This window comes from Narcine bancroftii, chromosome 4 (assembly GCF_036971445.1).
Source record: "Narcine bancroftii isolate sNarBan1 chromosome 4, sNarBan1.hap1, whole genome shotgun sequence".
Classification (NCBI taxonomy): Eukaryota; Metazoa; Chordata; class Chondrichthyes; order Torpediniformes; family Narcinidae; genus Narcine; species Narcine bancroftii.
This window is the reverse complement of record NC_091472.1, coordinates 292,015,800-292,037,386: the sequence shown is the minus strand read 5'-3', so window position 1 is coordinate 292,037,386 and position 21,587 is coordinate 292,015,800. Positions and strand designations below refer to the sequence as shown.

The 21,587-nt window shown below is 38.7% G+C and overlaps 1 protein-coding gene across 9 annotated transcripts in view; it reads left to right on the top strand.

The window, feature by feature from the left end:
- The first annotated feature begins 3,284 nt into the window (after window positions 1-3,284).
- Window positions 3,285-21,587, top strand: part of tank (TRAF family member-associated NFKB activator) — a 119,053-nt gene continuing 100,750 nt past the window's right edge. For 8 of the 9 annotated variants that reach the window (XM_069935374.1, XM_069935373.1, XM_069935372.1 and 5 more), the window contains exon 1: window positions 3,285-4,027. The gene's annotated coding sequence lies outside the window, so the exon portion shown is untranslated. The remainder of the gene's footprint in view (window positions 4,028-21,587) is intronic. The other variant, XM_069935376.1, reaches the window with a different exon arrangement.

Sequence of the window (21,587 nt, the reverse complement as noted above, 5' to 3'; positions counted from 1 at the left end):
TGATGATGGTGGCATCACGAAGATCCTGAGGCAGTTTACCTTGGTCCCAACAAAGCTTGAAAAACTCATGCAGTTTGGCATGCAGAGTTTTGCCGCCAGCCTTCCAGACTTCTGGGGGGATTCCATCCATACCTGCTGCTTTGCCACTTTTCAGTTGTTCGATTGCCTTATATGTCTCATCCAGGGTGGGAACCTCATCCAGCTCTAGCCTTAGGGGCTGTTGAGGGAGCTGGAGCAGGGCGGAATCTTGGACTGAGCGGTTGGTACTGAAAAGAGATTGGAAGTGTTCTGACCATCGGTTGAGGATGGAGATCTTGTCGCTGAGGAGGACTTTGCCGTCTGAGCTGCGCAGCGGGCTTTGGACTTGGGGTGAGGGGCCGTACACAGCCTTTAGAGCCTCGTAGAAACCCCTGAAGTCGCCAATGTCCGCGCTGAGCTGTGTTCGTTTGGCGAGGCTAGTCCACCACTCATTTTGGATCTCCCGGAGTTTGCGCTGAAGATGGCTGCATGCGCGACGGAAGGCTTGTTTCTTCTCTGGACAGGACGGCTTTGTAAGGTGAGCCTGGTGGGCAGCTCGCTTCTTTGCCAGCAGCTCCTGGATTTCCAAAAAACAATTTTCTATTCTTTTAATTCCTTTTCTCTCCCATTCTCTAAAGGAAAGGTTATCTATTGTAAAAGGGATTTGAATATGGGCCGACAACAAAAACATATCAATCCTTGAGTATGTTTTATGCCTACTCAAATAATATGAGTATTCCTTCTCCCTTAGATGCTGCCTCCTCCATATATCCATAATTTTCATTTCCTGCATTGATTTAACCATAAATTTGGCCACTTTATTCTTTTTGCTAGTCTTTTGTACAATTTTATCCAACATTGGATCCAAATTAAGGTTAAAATCCCCTCCTATCAATATATTTCCTAGTGTGTCAACATATACAATACAATAAAACCATTAAACAATGTCATCACACAATGAAAATAAACAAGAAAATTGTGCCATCTACTTTTACATACTGGATCAGGTCATTTTGTCTTCTTATCGTTTTATAATTGTAGGGTGTGGAGGTCAGAAGTAGGCCCTCTCTGTTCCATGCACAGTTCCCAAATTTGTTCAAATAATGTGACTTTATTTTTTTAATTATGTTATTTTTTCCAATGGAATACATTTATTCATTTCCATATACCATTGCTGTATTCTCAGACTCTCTTCTGATTTCCAAGTTGACATTATACATTTTTTTGCTACAGCTAAGGCTATCATAGTAAATCTTTTTTGCGCTTCATCCAGTTCGAGGCCTAATTCTTTATTTCTGATATTACTTAGAAGAAAGAGCTCTGGATTTTTTGGTATGTTGCTTTTTGTGATTTTATTTAATACCTGATTTAGATCTTTCCAAAATTTTTTCACATTCTCACATACCCAAATTGCATGTACTGTTGTTCCCGTTTCCTTCTTCCAGCGAAAACATCTATCTGATCATGTTGGATCCCATTTTTCTAACTTTTGGGATGTGATATATAACCTGTGTAACCAATTATACTGTATCATACGTAACCTTGTGTTTATTATATTCTTCATAGTTACAGAACATAACTTTTCCCATGTTTCATTTTTTACCTTTGTTTAAATCCTTTTCCCACTTTTGTTTAGGTTTATAGCTTATTTCATCATTTTCCTTATCTTGCAGCTTGATGTACATGTTCGTTATAAATCTTGTAATTATCATTGTGTCTGTAATCACATTTTCAAAGCTGCTTCCTTCTGGTAATCTCAGTCTGTTTCCCAATTTATCCTTTAAGTAGGCTTTCAGTTGATGGTATGAGTTATTCCATATTTGTACTTCATTTGTTCAAATGTTAATAAATTATCTCCCAAAAAACAATTTTCTATTCTTTTAATTCCTTTTCTCTCCCATTCTCTAAAGGAAAGGTTATCTATTGTAAAAGGGATTTGAATATGGGCCGACAACAAAAACATATCAATCCTTGAGTATGTTTTATGCCTACTCAAATAATATGAGTATTCCTTCTCCCTTAGATGCTGCCTCCTCCATATATCCATAATTTTCATTTCCTGCATTGATTTAACCATAAATTTGGCCACTTTATTCTTTTTGCTAGTCTTTTGTACAATTTTATCCAACATTGGATCCAAATTAAGGTTAAAATCCCCTCCTATCAATATATTTCCTAGTGTGTCTGCAATCTTCAAAAAAAATCTTGCATAAACTTTTGATCCTCCTCATTAGGTGCATATATATATTGATCAAATTCCAGAATTCTGAATATATCTGACACTTTATCATTACATCCCTCCCTGCTGGATCTATTATTTCCTCCTCTATTTTGATTGGTACATTTTTATTTATTAATATAGCTACACCTCTGGCTTTTGAATTATATGATGCTGCTGCTATGTGCCCGACCCAGTCTCTCCTTAATTTATTATGGAAGAGGAAGGAGTTTAATACAGCAAAATCAATCCTATGGAAAAATGGTTATAAATTTATGTTAAGATATCCAGCGGTGCTTAAAATATTTATCCCGGGGGAGCAAAACAGACTGTTCTCGGATCCGGAGGAAGCACGAGAATTTGCAGAATGCCTGCAGGACAGAAGGAGAGATGAAGAGATGAAGAGATGTAACAAGAACGACGACAAAATACATATAAAGATGTAAAAATAATGTATAAGTAAGAACTAAAGAAGGGAAAGAAAAGGGAAGAAAGGAAGTCAGGGGGGGAAAAAAAGAGGGTGAGTTTTGTTATATGTGAAGATAAAAGTCTTTTCTGGAGGGGTTTGGGTGGGAGAGAATAACAGTCACTGCGAAATCAGTTGCGAGCGGGTTCGCAATCCAAATGGAGAGGGGAGTTGTGGTTGCCCGGCAAGAAGGGACAAGGGGCAACTCGGGGGGGGGGGGGGGGAACATTCGGGGTTAAGGGAATTTTAGATGTGGGAGTTGTTTAAGTCTTTTTTTTGTTTTAAAAGTTCAAAAAGGGAAAACTGAGAGATGAAAATGGGGAAAATGAGCGGAAATGAGGGGTAAACAGAATGAGATGTTGAACTAGATGACTATAAATATTAATGGAATACATAACCAAATTAAACGAAAAAGGCTATTAAATTTCCTGAAAAAAAAGAGAAAAAATAGACATAGCATTTGTGCAGGAAACGCATCCAACCCCACACACCATAATTGGGGGAGCAATTGGACCTGATACGTTGGCTGTTGCCCAATCCACATGTGGCGCCTGGTCTGTTGAATACTTCCAGGTTTTCCCCTGCTATTATTTTAGATCCTCAGCATCTGCAGTTCTTTTGAAAGTTTATTTTCCTCCGGGGACACAAGAGAAAGCGGCATTTTTACTTTTTCCGACCGCCCAACTCGCAGTAATGTCGAGTTTTCAGTCGTCGCGGGATCCTTGCGCTCTGAAAGCTCTCGTTTGCTGTTTATGGCGTCTTCCTCGGCCGGTCTTGAGCTCGATGCATGAGGAGCGCACAGCTCGTTCCCGCCGTCCCCTCGATGGGGCAGCGGGTGGCGCTCCTCGATTCGGGCCGTTTGGAGCCCGGCGGCCGAAGAAGGCCCATTCTGGGGCAGGACAGAAGGTGCGGCCCAGCTTCCTTCTCCGGGGCGGCTGAGAGCAGGGCGGCGGAAGTCAGCGAGCTCTGAAGCCGGGGATTCCCCCACTGGGGACTTCCGAACTCCGTCAGCGAGCAGCCAATGATCCGCGCCGGCATATTAAACCCCCCCCCCCCCCCAGGTCCGAGGCGTGAGGCGGCCGGGGACGCGAGCTCCGAGCCGGGTCAGTGTGACGGCGAGGGCCTTGAAGTGTCGAGAAGCCGGGCCCGGCCTCCCTCAACCCAGACTTGCGATCAGCCCCACTGCCAGGAAGAACAAGAGCCAGTGTTGTCCATTCAATGTTGTCGGCTCTCGGGTGACGTGCTGAGGCCTAGTGCAAGCCTTCTTCGACCTAGCTGCTTCTTAAAGGATGCTTTAGAAGATCATCCTTGCAAGCTACTTTCTTGTGAGTGTTTTCTTCTTTACAGTTTGTATCTTGTAGTTGGAAAATTAACTAAAATTACTGATTTTTTTTTCCATTGGGTGGATTGCAGGAATGGCCTCTGCTCCTTTTTGGAGGTCCTTCGTGTTTGCCAGCAGCGCCCAAAAGTTCTTTACCCAGGGAAAAATTGACCAGCCCCTAATGCAGAAGATGTTTGGTTTCTGAAATAAATGCTGTGAATGGTATCGATGCCTTCAGTTCAGAGGCAGGATTGGTCTGCAGATTGCAGGTTGGCATGGGAAAGTCAGGGTTAACTGGAAGAAAACTGAGGCAGTGCTCTTCAGGAACTGGCCTGATTAGTCTGCCATTCCCATCACAGTCAGATCTGATTAGCTGAAGATGCTGGGGATCTAGTTCGTAAGCACTGAGGCATATAACAAAAATTTGTTGAAGCTGTTTGCAAAGGCTCGCCAAAAATTGCTTCAATGGAAGCTCTCTGTAACAACAAGAAGCTAATCATCAAGTCTGAGGTACTGCTGAATCTGGTGACCCCCTGGCCATCACCGGGGCTGTCTCCTGGTTCACCAGACCACTGGGATAAGGGCATACCCAAAGTGGCCTTCATCCTATGCCTTTGTGCTGTAAATAGGCTGTGCATGGAGCCAAAATATGAGAACACCAAGTGCTGGTATGCAGTAAGGTTTTACCTGACTTGGGTGTCATGAAGGATAGGTCCATCCCCTTTGCCACATAGTGTCCCAGTGATGGGACACTGGAAAGTTTTTCCAAACAAACTCATTGACCAAAGTTTATCAGGGACTGACTGATCAGTGCAGAACATACTGCAGACATTGAGAAAGATTTACTTCCTCCAATTTATGCCTGTACTATGTAAATATTACCAGCAGAAAAGAGCTTAAAAAAGTGAATACTGAAATTATGAAGTATGTAAAGGTGGAATTTCTGAGATTTAAACCCTGGTGACAACTTGGAAGGTTAGGTATTCTTCCTCAAGCTTGAGTTGAGCTGCATTGATATAGTTTAAAAGGCTGAAGATCAAAGTCCAAATGGAAAAGTTACAGGCAACTGAAAGTTGAAATCATTAAACTACTTGCTCATTTTGGGGAAAGTAAATAGACATTGTTTAGTGCAAGAATAAATATGGCAGGAAATGAAAAGTGGTAAAAAGTTCAGACTAGTTTCAGATCTGTTCAAGAAAGAAGCAGGTGTCCTAGAAGAAGAGTGTAGTGTGGAAAACTTGGATGGACCTTTGAAACTGAGCCAACCAAGGTTAAGAAATTGTAAGTGGATAGTGGGAAGGAGTTGACTTCAAAACTGATGTGGATATACAGGAAATGTAAAGAGATGGGTCAAGGGAGAAAGAATAGAGTCAAGGCAAGAAGAAATGAATTTTTTGGCCTCCTTGTTTACACACTGGATTCCAGATCTGTCTTAGTTGTTTTTCTTTTTTTTTAATTTTTAATTTTTTAAAATTTCTCACACTGTGAACCATATCAACCAAAATATGTACAAAGGTTTCTCGTTAAATATACACAGTGGCTTTTTCTTCCCCCCCCCCCCCCTTCCCACCCCTCTCCAAAACCAATAAATATTCAACATATACAATACAATAAAACCATAAAACAATGTCTTCACACAAGGGAAAAACAAACAGGAAAAATGTGTCATCTACTTTTACATACTAAATCAAATCGTTTTGTCTTATCATTTTAGGCTATGGAGGTCCGAGGCAAGCTCTCTCTGTTATGTTCCATTTATGGTTCCCAAATTTGTTCAAACAATGTAACTTTATTTTTTAAATTGTATGTTATTTTTTTCCCAATGGAATACATTTATTCATTTCCATGTACCATTGCTGTATTCTCAGGCTCTCTTCCATTTTACAAGTTGACATTATACATTTTTTTGCTACTGCTAAGGCTATCATAATGAATCTTTTTTGCACTTCATCCAATTTGAGGCCTAATTCATTACTTCTTCTGTTACTTAAAAAAAAGATCTCTGGATTTTTTGGTATGTTGTTTTTTGTGATTTTATTTAATATCTGATTTAGTTCTTCCCAAAACGTATTCACTTTTGTTCATGCCCAAATTGCATGTATTGTTGTTCCCATTTCATTTTTACAGCGAAAACTCCTATCTGATATTGTTGGATCCCATTCTTTTAATTTTTGAGGAGTGATACATAACCTGTGTAACCAATTATACTGTATCATACGTAACGTGTATTTATTGTATTCTTCGTAGTTCATAATTATCATTGTATCTGTAATCACATATTCAAAGCTGCTTCCTTCAGGTAATCTCAATCTGTTTCCCAATTTATCCTTTAAAGAAGCTTTCAGATCATGGTATACAAATATTGTACCGTGAGTTATTCCATATTTGTTCTTCAACTGTTCAGATGTTAGAAAATTGTTTTTTGGGAAATAATTTATTATTCTCTTGATTCCTTTTCTCTCCCATTCTCTAAATGAAAGGTTATCTATTGTAAAAGGGTCTAGTGGATTTTGCGTCAATAACAATTTTGGTATTTGGTAATTCATTTTTTCTTTTCTATGTGAATCTTCTTCCATATATTAAGTAAATGATGCAATACTGGTGAGCTATTATATTGCACCAGCTTTTCATCCCACTTATGGAGTATATGTTCCAGTACCTTCTCTCCTATTTTATCTAGTTCTGTCTTCGTCCAGTCTGGTTTTTCTCTCGTCTGGTAAAAATCTGATAAATACCTTAATTGTGCGGCTCTATAATAATTTCTGAAGTTTGGTAACTGCAAACCACCTTAGTTATACCTCTCTGTTAATTTATCTAGCGCTACCCTCGGTTTCCCCCCTTTCCACAAGAATTTCCTTATTATTCTCTTTTGTTCAACAAGGAATTTCTCTGTTAAGGGAATTGGTAACGTTTGAAATAAGTATTGTATCCTTGGGAACACATTCATTTTAATGCAATTTACCCTCCCTATCAATGTTAGTGGTAATTCTTTCCAATGTTCTAAGTCTTCCTGTAATTTCTTTATAAATGGCTGATAATTTAGTTTGTACAAATGGCTTAAGTTATTGTCTAACCTGATCCCTATTGGATTGCTTGTGTTCGCCATTTAAATGGTGATTTTTTTTTAAGTTCTGTATAATCCGCATTACTCATTGGCATCACTTCACTTTTATTTGCATTGACCTTATACCCCGATATTTCTCCATATTCCTTCAATTTCTTGTGTTGTTCTTTTATTGATATCTCTGGTTCTGTTAGGTATACTATGAAGTCATCTGCAAATAAACTATTTTATACTCCTTCTCATTTATTTTTATCCCTTTTATTTTATTTTCTATTCTTATCAGCTCTGCCAATGGTTCTATTGCTAAGGCTAACAATGAGGGGGATAATGGACATCCCTGCCAAGTTGATCTACTTAATTTGAATTGGTTCGATACATATCCTTTTACTGCTACCTTTGTCAACGGTCCATTATATAATGCTTTAATCCAATTAATATATTTTTCTGGCAGATTGAACTTCTGTAAAACTTTAAATAAGTAGTTCCACTCTACTCTGTCAAAGGCTTTTTCTGCATCTAAGGTAATAGCCACCATTGGTTTTTTACTTCCTTGAACTGCATGAATTAAATTAATAAGTTTACAGACATTGACCGCTGTTCGTCTTTTCTTGATAAATCCAGTTTGATCTTGTTTTACTATTTTTGGTACACAGTAGGCCAATCTGTTTGCTAATAACTTAATCTGAGTTAAGTAGGGATATTGGTCTATATGATGTTGGTGTTAATGGATCCTTCCCCATCTTTGGTATTATTGTAATTATTGCTGTCTTACATGAGTCTGGCAAGTTTTGTGTTTCTTTACCTGATTCATTACTTCCAGGAGAAGAGGAATTCATAACTCTTTAAATGTTTTATAAAATTCTATTGGAAATCTATCCTCTCCTTGTGTTCTATTGTTCAGGAGCTTTTTTTAATATATCCTGTGCTTCCTCTATTTCAAATGGTTTTATCGGTTTGTTTTGTTCCTCTTGCAATTTCGGCAGTTCAATTTTAGCTAAGAACTCTTCTTTATCATCTTTCCTCTCATTCTCAGTGTGGTATAATTGATCATAAAATTCCTTAAAGTTTTCATTAATCTCTGTTGGGTTATATGTGATTTGTTTGTCCTTTTTCCTTGATGCCATTACAGTTCTTTTAGCTTGTTCAGTTTTAAGTTGCCAGGCCAATATTTTATGTGTTTTTTCTCCCAATGCTTTGTTTTCATTATGTTCTTCTCCACCTTGTATGTTTGTAATGTTTCGTATTTTATTTTTTTGTCCGCCAATTCTCTCTTTTTCTTTATATCGTCCCTTTTCACTAGTTCCTTTCTGAACTTGCTATCTCCCTTTCCAGCTGTTGTATTTCCCAATTGTAGGCCTTTTTCATCTTAGTTACATAGCTTATTATCTGTCCTCTAATAAAATCTTTCATTGCATCGCATAGTATAAATTTATCTTTAACTGATTCTGTGTTTATTTCAAAATATGTTTTAATTTGGTGTTCAATAAACTCTCTAAATACCTGCCTTTTAAGTGGCATGGGGTTTAACCTCCATCTATATGTTCTTTGTGGAATGTCCTCCAGTTCTATTGCTAATAGCAGGGGTGAATGATCTGAAAGTAATCTAGCTTCATACTCAGTTTTCCTGACTCTCCCTTGAATATGAGCCGACCACAAAAATATATCAATCCTTGAATATGTTTTATGCCTACTTGAGTCATATGAATATTCTTTCTCTTTTGGGTGCTGTCTCCTCCATATATCTATAAGTTTCATTTCTTGCATTGATTTAACCATAAATTTTATTACTTTATTCTTTTTGCTTGTCTTTTGTCCAGTTTTATCTAACATTGGATCCAAATTAAGGTCAAAATCCCTCCTATCAATATATTTCCTAGTGTGTCTGTAATCTTCAAAAAAAATCTTGCATAAACTTTTGATCCTCCTCGTTAGGTGCATATATATTGAGCAAATTCCAAAATTCTGAGTATATCTGACTCTTTATCATTACTTACCTCCCTGCTGGATCTGTTATTTCCTCCTCTATCTTGATTGGTACATTTTTGTTAACTAATATGGCTACACCTCTAGCTTTTGAATTATATGATGCTGCCGCTACGTGCCCTACCCAGTCTCTCTTTAATTTGTTATTTTCCACTTCAGTTAGATGCATTTCCTGCACAAATGCTATATCTATTTTTTCTTTTTTCAGTAAATTTAGTAGCCTCTTCCTTTAAATTTGGTTATGTATTCCATTAATGTTTATAGTCATGTAGTTCAACGTAGCCATCTTGTATCTTGTTTACACCTCTTTTCTGCCTCCTCGCCACTTCCATCCCCCTTTTTCCCATTTTTGTCTTTTAAGTTTCCCTTTTTAAACTCAATGTATGACAACACATTTAAAACATGAAATACTCTGACAATCCCACACCCAATAACACCTTATCTCTTTCCGGGCAACCATAATTCCCCTTTCCATTTGGTTTGCGATCTTGCTCACAAGCATCAACTGATTTTGCAGTGACGGTTATTTTCTCTCCCAGCCCCCCAGAAAACACTTTTTATTTATACATATAACAAAGCTCTCTTTTTTCCACCCCACTTCTTGTCGTATATCTTAAAAATTTTACTAAGATGGATCTTGGTTTTTAATGTGTCTGCGGCTTCGGAACTAGGGCTCTGTGTGCCCTTTCTATTTCCATTTCTTCATGCATTTCCGTCGTTCCCAAAACCTTTGGGATCCATCCTTTTATAAATTCCTTCGTGTCTGAGCCGCCTTCGTCCTCCTTCAGGCCCACTATTTTTATGTTGTTTTGCCTACTATAGTTTTCCAATATATCAATTTTCTGAGATGACAACTCTTGTCTCTTTAATTTTTTTGTCACTTTCTTCCAATTTTTCTCTTAAATCATTGACTTTCAATTCTACAGCAGTTTCCTGCTCCTCCACATTTTCTGCTCTTTTCCCTATTTCTGTCTTGACTTTGTATTTTATCTTCTGCTCTTTACATTTTTATTTTAATTGCACTAAATTCTAATGATAACCATTCTTTTAATGATCTCATTTGTTCTTCAAAAAAGCTTTATCTATATTTTGTCCATCTGTTTTACCTTCTATTTCCCTGTGAAGATCTTGGTCTTCCTCTTCTTCTGTATCTGTACCTGTGTTTGTCTTCTTCTCTTCTTTGTATCTGTGTCTCTTCTGCTTTTTCTGATGAATTACTTCTATGTCTTTGTCGGGCCTCCTCTTGTTGGGCCTATGGTCGCAGGCCGTCTGTCTGTCAGGCCTCCTGCTGTTGATCATCTTGTTGTTGGTCACCCTGCTGCCGTTCTCCCTCTTCTGGCTCCTCGATCCTTTCTTCGCTGTTATTTTGTTCCTCCAGCTGAGCACCCTGATGCTGGGCGTCCCTCAGCTGGTTGTGTTGTAGCTGCCCGCTCCTCGGCTGAGCCCCCCTCCCACCGGTGTTCACTTTATCCTTTGATTGCGCACTCACTATGCATGCATGACTCCTCGCGCATGTGCAGTTGCGCACTTTTGGCTCTGAGAGTCATTTTTACAGTCCACCAGTCGGGAGGTCGCGACTTCGCAGGGCACTCACCAACCTTGGAGATCGGCTGCTCTTCACCACCGTAGCTCCCTGCTCCTATGTGCAGATAAGGCCTTCTTCTCTTCTCCGGTGATTTTCCTTTTTTTCCCATGGTTCTTACTTTCTCTTTCTTGGGTGCCATCTTCTTGTTCTTCTCTGTAACTTTATCTTCTATTTCTTGAGTTTTATATTTGTTGAACTCTGTCTTTTCCAAACTTTTTTTTTCTTTTTTTCTGGAGAGGGCTGGTTCAACTCGACCAGCCACTACTCCATCATGTGACTCCGCTCAGTGCTGTATTTTTCTTTACTCTGGTGGTATTAATCACTTCTGGTTCTCTATGCTCTAATCAAATGAACCCCCCCCCCCCCTCTGAGTTGCCCCTTATCTCTAACCACACCTGAAGCACATTTCCGATATCTCTTATTATCCTTTATGTAATTATAGTGATGTGAGCTATAATTGGTGTATGGAAAATTGTATTGTATCAATCTTAATCTGGCATTGATCACCTATGTTACATTTTCCTAACATAGATCTGACTAAAACTCTTCACCAAGTCCGACACCCACTTTTCCCTCAATCTTTACAGGTCCAGTTTTGGGCTCTCACTTTGAAGTACAAAGTAGATTCTGGATATAAATTTGGGAGCACCTCCCAGTCGAAATAGCCCTTCCACCTCGTCAGGTGGGGTCATGGTAGGGTCCCATTTTTCCTTCAGGAAGGATCTTAACTGTAAAAAGTAGTGAAAGGTTCTATTAGGCAAATCATATCTATCCTTCATTTGTTTGAAGGACATGAGCTATCTATTTTCATAGCAGTGCTCAGTAGTTCGGATCCCCTTTTGGTGTCAAATATCCAGAATTTTGTTACCTAAATTCATATGCATCAGTTCGTTGCTTTTGGCGATATTACAATTTCTTGTAATATTTCTTCCCTGATACAATAATTAATTTCCTTCCAGATTTTTACAGATGTTTTAGGATGGGGTTATCCATTCTTTTATTTATTAATTTGGTATTTGTTTTGTAAATGAAATCTCCCCAGCTGTTGACCCTATGTTGACCCATTTTGGTGGTTCACCTTCTTCAAATAAAGATGCGAAGAACCTTGACTGGGCTAGTAATATTTCCTAAAATCAGATAATCATACCCCACTCCCCCCCCCCCAATTTAAAATCCAACATCAGTTTTTCCATGGAGATCCTGGAGAATTTGCCATTTCACAGGAAAGTTCTTAATATTTTAAATTGTTTTTGTGTTAGATAAATAGGAATGGATTGAAATAAATATTGTAATCTCGGCAACACCTTCATTTTATGGACTGATTTTCAAATGTACACAAACCACCAAAGTTTTGAAGGCACGAAGCAGAACATCTTTTCTTTGCTTCTGCACTGAATTCCTGTGCTGACCAAATTCTCAATTTTAGCAGCATCATCGCCCATCCATTTGTACCTCATTGATAACTTCTCCATTGCTCTCCTGACTGTTCAACCATTTGGTTCCCTCACCACACTTGATGATCTATTCTGCCGATATCCTGTTCACACATCCTTAAAAGCTTTTTGATATGTTTACCACTTGAACATAATTTTCAAATTGTTCCATAGCTACCCCCACCCCACCCCAATATCCTTGTATCCTCATTCATACCTTCAATCCATGGGATTCTTCTAAGAGTGGTTTCATATACATTGCTGATATTAATCATCAGGAGCTGTGCCTTCAGTTGCCTTTGCCTCAGGTCCTGGAATTAGTTCCATAACTTCTATCTCTTTGCTGTACCATATTCCACTCCTGTCTTAATATTTCCAGTGTAGCCCAATGACAAATTTTGTTTTATATTGGACTATATTAGAAAAAGTTAGCTCAGACAATCAGAAGCTAGATCAAAGAAGTATTTTTCAGACTATAACATTTGTAGCCTTTATCAGTCAGAAGTGCTGAATGAATCAATCATCTCCATTTTCTGAGATTTTTAGCAATTCAGAAACCATTCTTTGGCTAACACAGTCTACTGCATAAAATATCCAGAATTGGCCGAGAGTGCTGGATACAGCAAAGACAATGGGGGGCCCAGAGAACATTCTGACTGTAGTTCTGAATGTCTTTGCTCCAGAATTAGTTGCCTATCCCTTCTTGATTTTTAATACAGTTCCAATAATGTAAGTGACATGAATTCTGAATAGAAATTCATTTTATGATGATAGAATGCAAGTGTGCATAAATGGATGTTAAACAGCTTGCTTCTGGGAAAGAGTGAATCTATCACATCTGTCTATGGGTGACGATTATTCCAAGGAAAAAAATTCTATATGGGCTGCACTATATCACTCCATAATGAACCAACTAAAGGATATATGTAAGTGAACAAGCCTGCCACTGAAGGCATTTCATTTATATATATATATATATGTTTAAAAAAAATTGTTAATAAAGAAATAGTGTTTCTAAGATAATCCAGTTTTTGTAAAATAAAGTAAAATCAGTTGGTGATTACCCTTTTTGAGGGTGTTTGTCAGCTTTGGGATAAATAACGGTGTTTATTCAGTCAGTTTTTGGATTCTTTTTAAACAAGATAACACATATTTGCAAGCATGATGTAGAATAAGCCTGCCATATATTTATTTCAATTAAAGAACAGTTTTTCTGCTTGATCACCTGAAAAGAAAGGAGAAAACCCAGAACAGTGATATCCAATGTTTATCTTGTCTCTTGCCCTGCTCTTGCAGTAACTAATTTCACTTTGTGAGTGATGCTGCCTAGTGTATGGTAAGTAGAATTTTAAATTCCTGATATGACACAGTGCTGATGGTAATTCTGGTTTTTTTTTTTAAAAAGTATTTTCATTCCCAATTACTTATTAAGTCATCTTGTGTCATGGTATTTTATGAACTTTCCATAAACTTGCCCAGAACAGCAATAATGCCTCTGTCTAATCCACTTGTGTTTATATCACAAAAACATAAGAAATCTTTTTAAGAGCTATGACTGGCCAGTTGTTGTCTTTCTAAAAGCATTCTATGTCGTTCTGTATTAGGAGATAATACAGTTACATTTTTAAAGTTGAAAGGGAATTCATCATTACGATGGATTATCCTGAGGGAAAAATTGGATTCTGTTGTTTCAGAACATAGAACACACGCTGCTCATTGGATTCAATAAAAAAGATTGGAGAAACATGAGCATTGCAAATATTGAAACATTCAGCAAACAACAAGAAGATGATGGAGTTCTTTTAGATGAAGGAATTAATAATTTGAACACAAGCGAATATCAATCCAGTAACTCTTCAAAGGACAAAGCTTGATTCAGAAGGGAATCCCACCGTTTTAGGCTTATGTAACAATGAAACAGGAACCCTCATTATAACACAGGGCTACAAACATGGCAAAGAGCAAAAACTATATAACTGATGTCCTACATATAATGGATTAGATTAGAGTTCTGGAATCTTGCCAAATTAGATCATTGGTGATGGACAAAGGATAATTTTGGAAGGAGAGTTGAAGAAAATTATCTTCCTTAATGATGTCAGAGACCAACATGTGCCACTGGTGAAGTGGAAGAAATTGCAACCATTTTTAGGTTGAAATATCAGATGGACAATCCCATCTCAATCTCCTGATTTTTTTTTCCCCTACAGTCTCACAATCCAATCTTCAGCCAATTTCATTCACCCCATGTTAGATCAGGAAACAGCTGATTGTAAAGATGGGAGCAAAACAGCATCATGGTTGTAATGCTGTTAATTTGTCTCTGGAACCAGCCCATTTCTCAAATTCATTTTTAAAGAATGCTGGGCTTTGTTTTGCCCACAAAGTAGAACAAATTTATTGGAGGTCTTAATGCACCATCAGTCTACTCCCAGTCACTGCAAATTAATGGAAGTATCTTTGATAATCATGTTAGTAAGCTGCTTTCACAAACCACATTCATCTGCAAATCTCATTATCATTTTGAATTCCATGGATTAGGTAAAATGACTACTAATGATATCGATACAGTATTTGACAGTAAAAGGATAGAATGGGAGATAAAAGAGGGGAGGGGGAGAGAAGAAGCATGACTAATCAGGGATAGTTTCTCAGTTATGAAGGGATTGTCCACCAAGTCATTCTGGGTAGAGGTCAGAAACAGAAAGGGAGAGATCACTCTATTGGGAGTAGTCTATAAGCCACCCCCCCCCCCAACCACCAAATGGCCATCGGGAGCAGATTAGACAGATTTGGAAATGTGCAGAAATTACAGAGAGATTTCAATTTCCCAAATATTGACTGGCACCGCCTTACTGCAAGGGACAGATGGGGCAGAATTTGTCAGGTGTGTTAAGGATTCTTGACACAATATATGGACCAGCCAACTCGAGGAGAAGCCATATTGGATCTAGTACTGAGTAAAGAACCTGGCCAGGTGACAGACCTCTCAGTAGGGGAGCATTTTGATGAAAGTGACCACAACTCTGACCTTTAGGAAAGCAATGAAAGGGATAAGAGCAGACAAAGTAGTAAAGTGTTCAGTTGGGGGAAGTGCTAATTACAAAAGGATTAGGCAGGAACTAGGGAGAGTAAATTGAGAACAGATGTTCTTGGGGGTAAAAGACAAGAGAAATGTGGAGGATATTTAGGGAGTATTTGTATGGGGTTCTAGATAAATTTGTCCCACTAAGATAGAGAAAAAGATGTTAGGATAACAGAACTGTGGTTGACAAACAGGTGAGAGAGCTAGTTGAGAGGAAAAAGAAAGCATACATTAGATTTAGGAAGCAAAAGAAGGGAAGGGCCCATGAGAATTATATGATAGCCAGGAAGGAACTTCAGAAAGGATTTGGGAGAGCTGGAAGGGGACACAAGAGGGCCTTGGCAAGTAGGATTAAGGAAAACCCTGAGGTGTTCTGTGCATACCTATACGTGAAGAACAGAAGAATGATAAGAGTGAAGAGAGGGCTGCTTAAGGATAAAGGAGGTAGGGGAGGTCCTCAATGAATACATTGCTTCAGTGTTCACCAGAGAGTGGGACCTCGGTCAAGATGAAGTCGGAATAGAAGAAGCATATATGCTGGTACATATTGAGATTAAGAAGGAGGAAGTGCTGGATCTTTTTAAAAACTTTAGAATTGGTAAGTCCCTGATATCAGACAAGATATATCCCAAATTACTACAGGAAGCAAGGGAAGAGATTGCTGGGGTGTTGGCAATGATCTTTGGGTTCTCATGGTCACGGGAGGAACCAAAGGATTGGAGAATGGTAAATGTGGTCCTCTTTTTTAAAATAGGTAATAGGGAGAACCTTGGAATTAGAGACCAGTGAGTCTTAAGTCAGTGGTTGGCAAACTATTCAAGGGGATTCTTAGGGACAGGATTTACAACTAGTCTTCTCAGGGATTGTCAACGTGGCTTTGTGAGGGGTCGATTGTGCCTCACGAGCCTCATTGAATTTTTTGAGGAGATAACATCAGACATCTCAGGACCATTACGACGAGCATGGGACTATTGAGAGCTGGAAGTGTTGGGAGCCAGCTGGAAGTGAATGCCTTTAAAAAGGAGCAGAATGAGACTTGGGACACAGACATCCCAGGAACGTTACAAGGAATGTGGGACTCTAGAGAGCCTTTAAAAAGCAAATTAAGGTTTAAATAGACCATTGATTGATGGGAGGAGTAATTTAGATAAGGGGTAGTGACAAATAAAAAGAGAGGTAGCTCAAGTGGAGCAGCCAGTGTGTGTGGCTCAGGGTAGAGTGGGACTTAGAGGCTTTGGCTCACGAGGTTTCGCAGGTCGGGCTTGATTCCAGTAAGTTAAGATCTTTGAATTTAATTAGGAAGAGTTAATAGAGTCAACAGTTAGGGCAGTGGAATGCAATGATTGTGGGAAATTTGGGACTGCACAATTGTCCCTGTGACTGCACCTGCAAGAGGTGCATCCAGCTGCAGCCCCTGGAACACTGAATTAGGGAGCTGGAACTGGGTGAACTCTGGATCATTCGGGAGGCAGAGGCAATGATAGAGAGGAGCTTCAGGGAGACAGTCATGCCTAAAAGTCAAGAAATAGGTAACTGGGTGACTTAGGAGAGGGAAGCGGTAGAGGCAGACAGTACAGAACACCCCTACGGTCATTCCCTTCAACAAAAAGTGTACTGTTTTGGATACTGTTGGGGGGGAATGATCTACTAGTGACCAATCATGGTCATCACGTCACAGAGGCTGGCCCCTCGGCTTAGAAGGGAAGGGGGGATAACAGGAAAGCTATGATAATTGGGGACTCATTGGTTTGCAGAACAGATACGAGATCTGATGAATGAGATCGAGCCTCCCAGATAGTATGTTGCCTCCCAGGTGCCAGGGTCTTGGATGTCCTGATTGAGTTCATAGCATTCTGGAGGGGGAAGATCCACGTGAGGATCAATGACATAGATAGGAGTAAGGATGAGGTCCTGAAGAGGGAATTTAGGAAATTAGGAAAGAAGTTAAAAAGCAGGACCTCAAGGTGGGAATCTCAGAATTGCTGCCTGTGCCATGCACCAGAGATGGTAGGAACAGGAAGTTGTGGCAGATAAATGCATGGCTGAAGAGTGGGGGCAGGGGTTCAGATTTCTGGATCATTGATATCTTTTCTGGGAAAGGTCTGACCTTTTTTTAAAAAAGGATGGGCTGTAACTGAACTGGAAAGGGACCAATATACTGGCGGGCAGGTTTGCTAGATTTGATGGGGAGGGTTTAATCTGGTTTGGCAGGGGAGTGGGAATCAGAATATGAGAACAGAGATTAGGGTCGAAGGACAAAAGCATGATGCTGTTTTTTTTTTCAAGGAAATTTTTTTTTCAATTTTTTATTAAGCATTATAGTAAACAACACATGAGGAGAATAGAATACAGAATTGAATAGTAAAAACAAAAACATCAATATATTGCAATACTTAATACAATGTATAACATTGTAACATATTGAACAATATTATCCCTTTCTCCTCGATTTAGAATTCTCAAAAAAGAGGAAAAAAAATTATGTTAGAACCACATCTAACCTACCAAAATAAACAAAAAAAGAAACAACAACTTAAAGGATATGAAGGCTAGGCAGCCTAAACTCAAGCCCCTTTCACAATTGCATCCCAGTAAATCGGCAGTTCACCTTCACCTTGCCTCTCTAATGCAAACTGACACTTTTTAACATAAAACCACACAACACATAGGCCAATACACAACACAGAACTCTGTAACACCTCCCCTGCTAAAAAAAAATTTGGTCCACGCGAACAAATTTTTAACAATTAATTGGAAGTATTACATAAATAAAATAAACACTCCTTTTTTTTTACAATAAGTATGTGATTAGATTCATATCTACCCAGATTAACATCTTGACAAATAATCTGCTATTACATTACCTGTCCCCTTTGTGTATAATAATTAAATTATACTTTTGTAACATTAAGCTCCAGTTCACTAACCGTCTGTTCTTATTTTTCATTTTAGACAGAAAAGCTCATGGATTATGATCAGTAGATATATTATTAACAGTTTTTGAGCAGTACAAATATACACATCAAAATGTTGCAATGCTAAAACAAGCACTAATAAATCCTTCTCAATGGTCAAGTAATTTCGTTGATGGTCGTTAAATGTTTTCAAGAAGTACGAAATAGGATGTTCATCACCATCCTTCTTCTGTAACAGTATAGCACCAACCACTTCGTCACTGGCATCCATGGCTGAAAAGAATGACTTTTCAAAGTTAGGGGACAAAAGTTTAGGATGATGGCATAAAATGGCTTTTAACTTCAGAAATGCTTCCTGACATGCATCTGACCAGATAAATTTTTCTTTCTTTCCAAGTAGTTTTGTTAACTTTCTGCAAAGTTTTTACAAAATCAAACCTAGAAATCTCTGAAGAGTTTTCTTATTGCCGGGGATAGGGAACATAGTGATAGCCAATACTTTCGCTCCAACCAGTGCCACGTGTCCCTGTCCTGCCACATAACCAAGATAAATTACAGTGGCATGTCCAAACTCACTCTTGTGCAAATTCATTGAGGTGTGCTTCCACCATTCTCTGAAATAATTGCTCTAATTCAAGCATGTGTTCTTCCCATGTATCCATACTAATTACTAAATCGTCGATTATAGGCTCCTATGTGCTCTAAACCCTGAATTACTGCATTAATCATTCTCTGAAAAGTGCCAGGTCCATTTTTCATCCAGAAAGGCATAACATTATACTCATACAATCCCGATGGTGTAACAAATGCAGAAATCTCCCTGCCTTTCACTGTCAAAGGAACACACCAGTATCCTTTTAAGAGATCAATCTTTGTAAGAAACCTAGCCTTTCCCACCTTAGCTATACAATCATCTATTCTGGGAATAGGAAACGCATCAGTCTTTGTCACCATATTTACCTTTCGATAATCTGTACAAAACCTAATTGAGCCATCTGGCTTATTCACCAGAACACAGGGTGAACTTCAATTTGAACTTGATTTTCGGATTATGTCATTTTTGAGCATATAATCCACCTCTTGATCCAACAATCTGCTCTTTTCTTGATTAACTTGGTAAGCATGCTGCTTAATAGGCTTAGCATCACTGACCTCCACATCATGACAAGCCACAGTAGTTCTTCTTCGAACATCTGGGAATATATCCTTAAATTTTATAAGTAATGTCTTCATTTCTTCCCTTTCTGATTTAGTCAAATGCATTAACTTGGTGTCTTAAGTTTTGCAAAACTATAGAATTTTTCAGCCTGGGGCTTATCACTTTCTGTGCTCCATGACCTTCCACAAAACTTATCTCCTCCTTACTCTCCTCTATAACTAGCACCTTGGTTGGAATCCTAGTCTCCTCCTCAGTCATTTTCTCAAAGTAAGGTTTAAGCATGTTCACGTGACAGACCTGTGTCTCTCTTTGATAATCAGGCGTCTCAATGACATAGGTGACCTGGTTAATTTTTGATTTCACCTTATATGATCCTGCAAACTGAGCTCTCAACGGGTTTGACTGCATTGGAAACAAAACCAATACTTTGTCGCCAGGTTTAATGACCTAATTTTTGCTTTTTGATCATACTGAATTTTCATTTTTCCCTGATCAGTTTTTAAATTTTTCTTTGCCATCTTGCAAGCCTGATGTAATCTGTTTTTAAATTTGAAAACATAATCCAAGAGATTTAATTGTATATCATTATGTATACACTGTTCCTTCAACAATAGTAATGGACCCCTGACTTCATGACCAAACACCAACTCAAATGGACTAAAGCCAAGAGACTCCTGAGTTGCCTCACTAACAGCAAACAATAACAATGGATTCCTTCATCCCAATCCTTATTATTTTCCACGCAATAAGCCCTCATCATATTTTTCACAGTTAAGTGGAACCTTTCCAAGGCCCCTTGACTTTCAGGATGATAGGCAGACGACACAATTTGATGGGCTCCCAATTCATGCACCACCTGTTGAAATATTCCAGACATAAAATTACTTCCTTGGTAGGCCAAACAGTGTGAAAAACTTTAGCTTAGCCTTAACAATCATCTTCGCTTTAATGTTTCTCAGGGGAATAGCCTCTGGAAACCTTGAAGCTGTGCACATGAGTGTTAACAAATATTCATTTCCTGCTTTGGTTTTTGGCAATGGGCCAACAAAATCCACTATCACTTTTGAGAAGGGCTCCCCGAAAGCAGGGATGGGTTGTAAAGGTGACACTGGTGGTCCTTGATTAGGCTTGCCCACCAGTTGACAAGTGTGACAGGTTCTACAAAAGTTCACAACATCCTTTCTTAATTTCAGCCAATAAAACTGTTTCCTTATCTTTTCTACCATCTTCTTCATTCCAAGATGACCTCCCAAAGATGTACTATGAGCCAACTTTAATATTTCATTCCTGTAAGTTTTGGGAATTACAACTTGCCTTACAGTTTTCACTGGCAAGTATCACTTGTGGTCTCCACTTTCTCTTGAATATTCCATCTTGAACAAAGTAACCTACTGGCACAGTTTCAATTTCCTGGTTAGACAGAATCTTATCTCTTATCCAAGCAAGATCAGGATCATGCTTTTGTCTGGCTATTAATTCTTCTCTTGACAACTGCAAAGCTGGATCCGTAGGTTTGTCCTCAATGCTTGCCTCCACTACAGGATCATCACAGACTTTCTCTACCTCTACCTTTTTCTAGACATGGCTCTAGTAATGGCACACACAGGGTAGATTTCCAAATCCTTATTGGACTCATAAATCAATGGTTTACTTGTGAGTTTCACTGCAGGTATGACTTTACCCTCTGCTAAATCATTCCCTAACAAAAGAGAAACTCCATCCACTGGCAGACTAAATCTTATCCCTATCATAACTGGGCCATTAACTACGCCTGATTTCATCGCTATTCTGTGCAAAAGTATAGGCTCTGCTTCACCACCAATGCCTTTAATTAAATTCACATCTCCAGTATCCGTCTCCTCACCAAAATTCAAAATGTTGCTTAATACAAGCGATTGGGCTGCTCCAGTATCCTGCAGGAATTTAACTAGCACTTGATTGGATCCTTCTTTAACCGAAATGAAACCTTCAGTCATGAATAGTTTAAAATATCCCTAACTTTCTCACTCTGAACACAGGCAGTTGGTATCACCCCTTTTTCTTTCTTCCTTTTCAGTACAGGACAATTTGCTATTATGTGCCCTGGCTTTTTACAATAGTGGCAAATAACACTCGAAAACATTTTCTTGTCCCATTTCTCTTCCTCTCTTCCTTTAACCACAGTTCTAGATTGTCTTTCTACTCTACTTAGATTATTAGCAGTATTCATTTGAAAGTTTTTCCCTGGTGTCCACTTAGACTCGTGGGTTAAAGCATATTCCTCTGAGAATTTAGCCAATTCTTGCCAAGTTTTTATATTTTTCTCTGCCAAGTACACTTGAATATTGTCAGGAACACAAT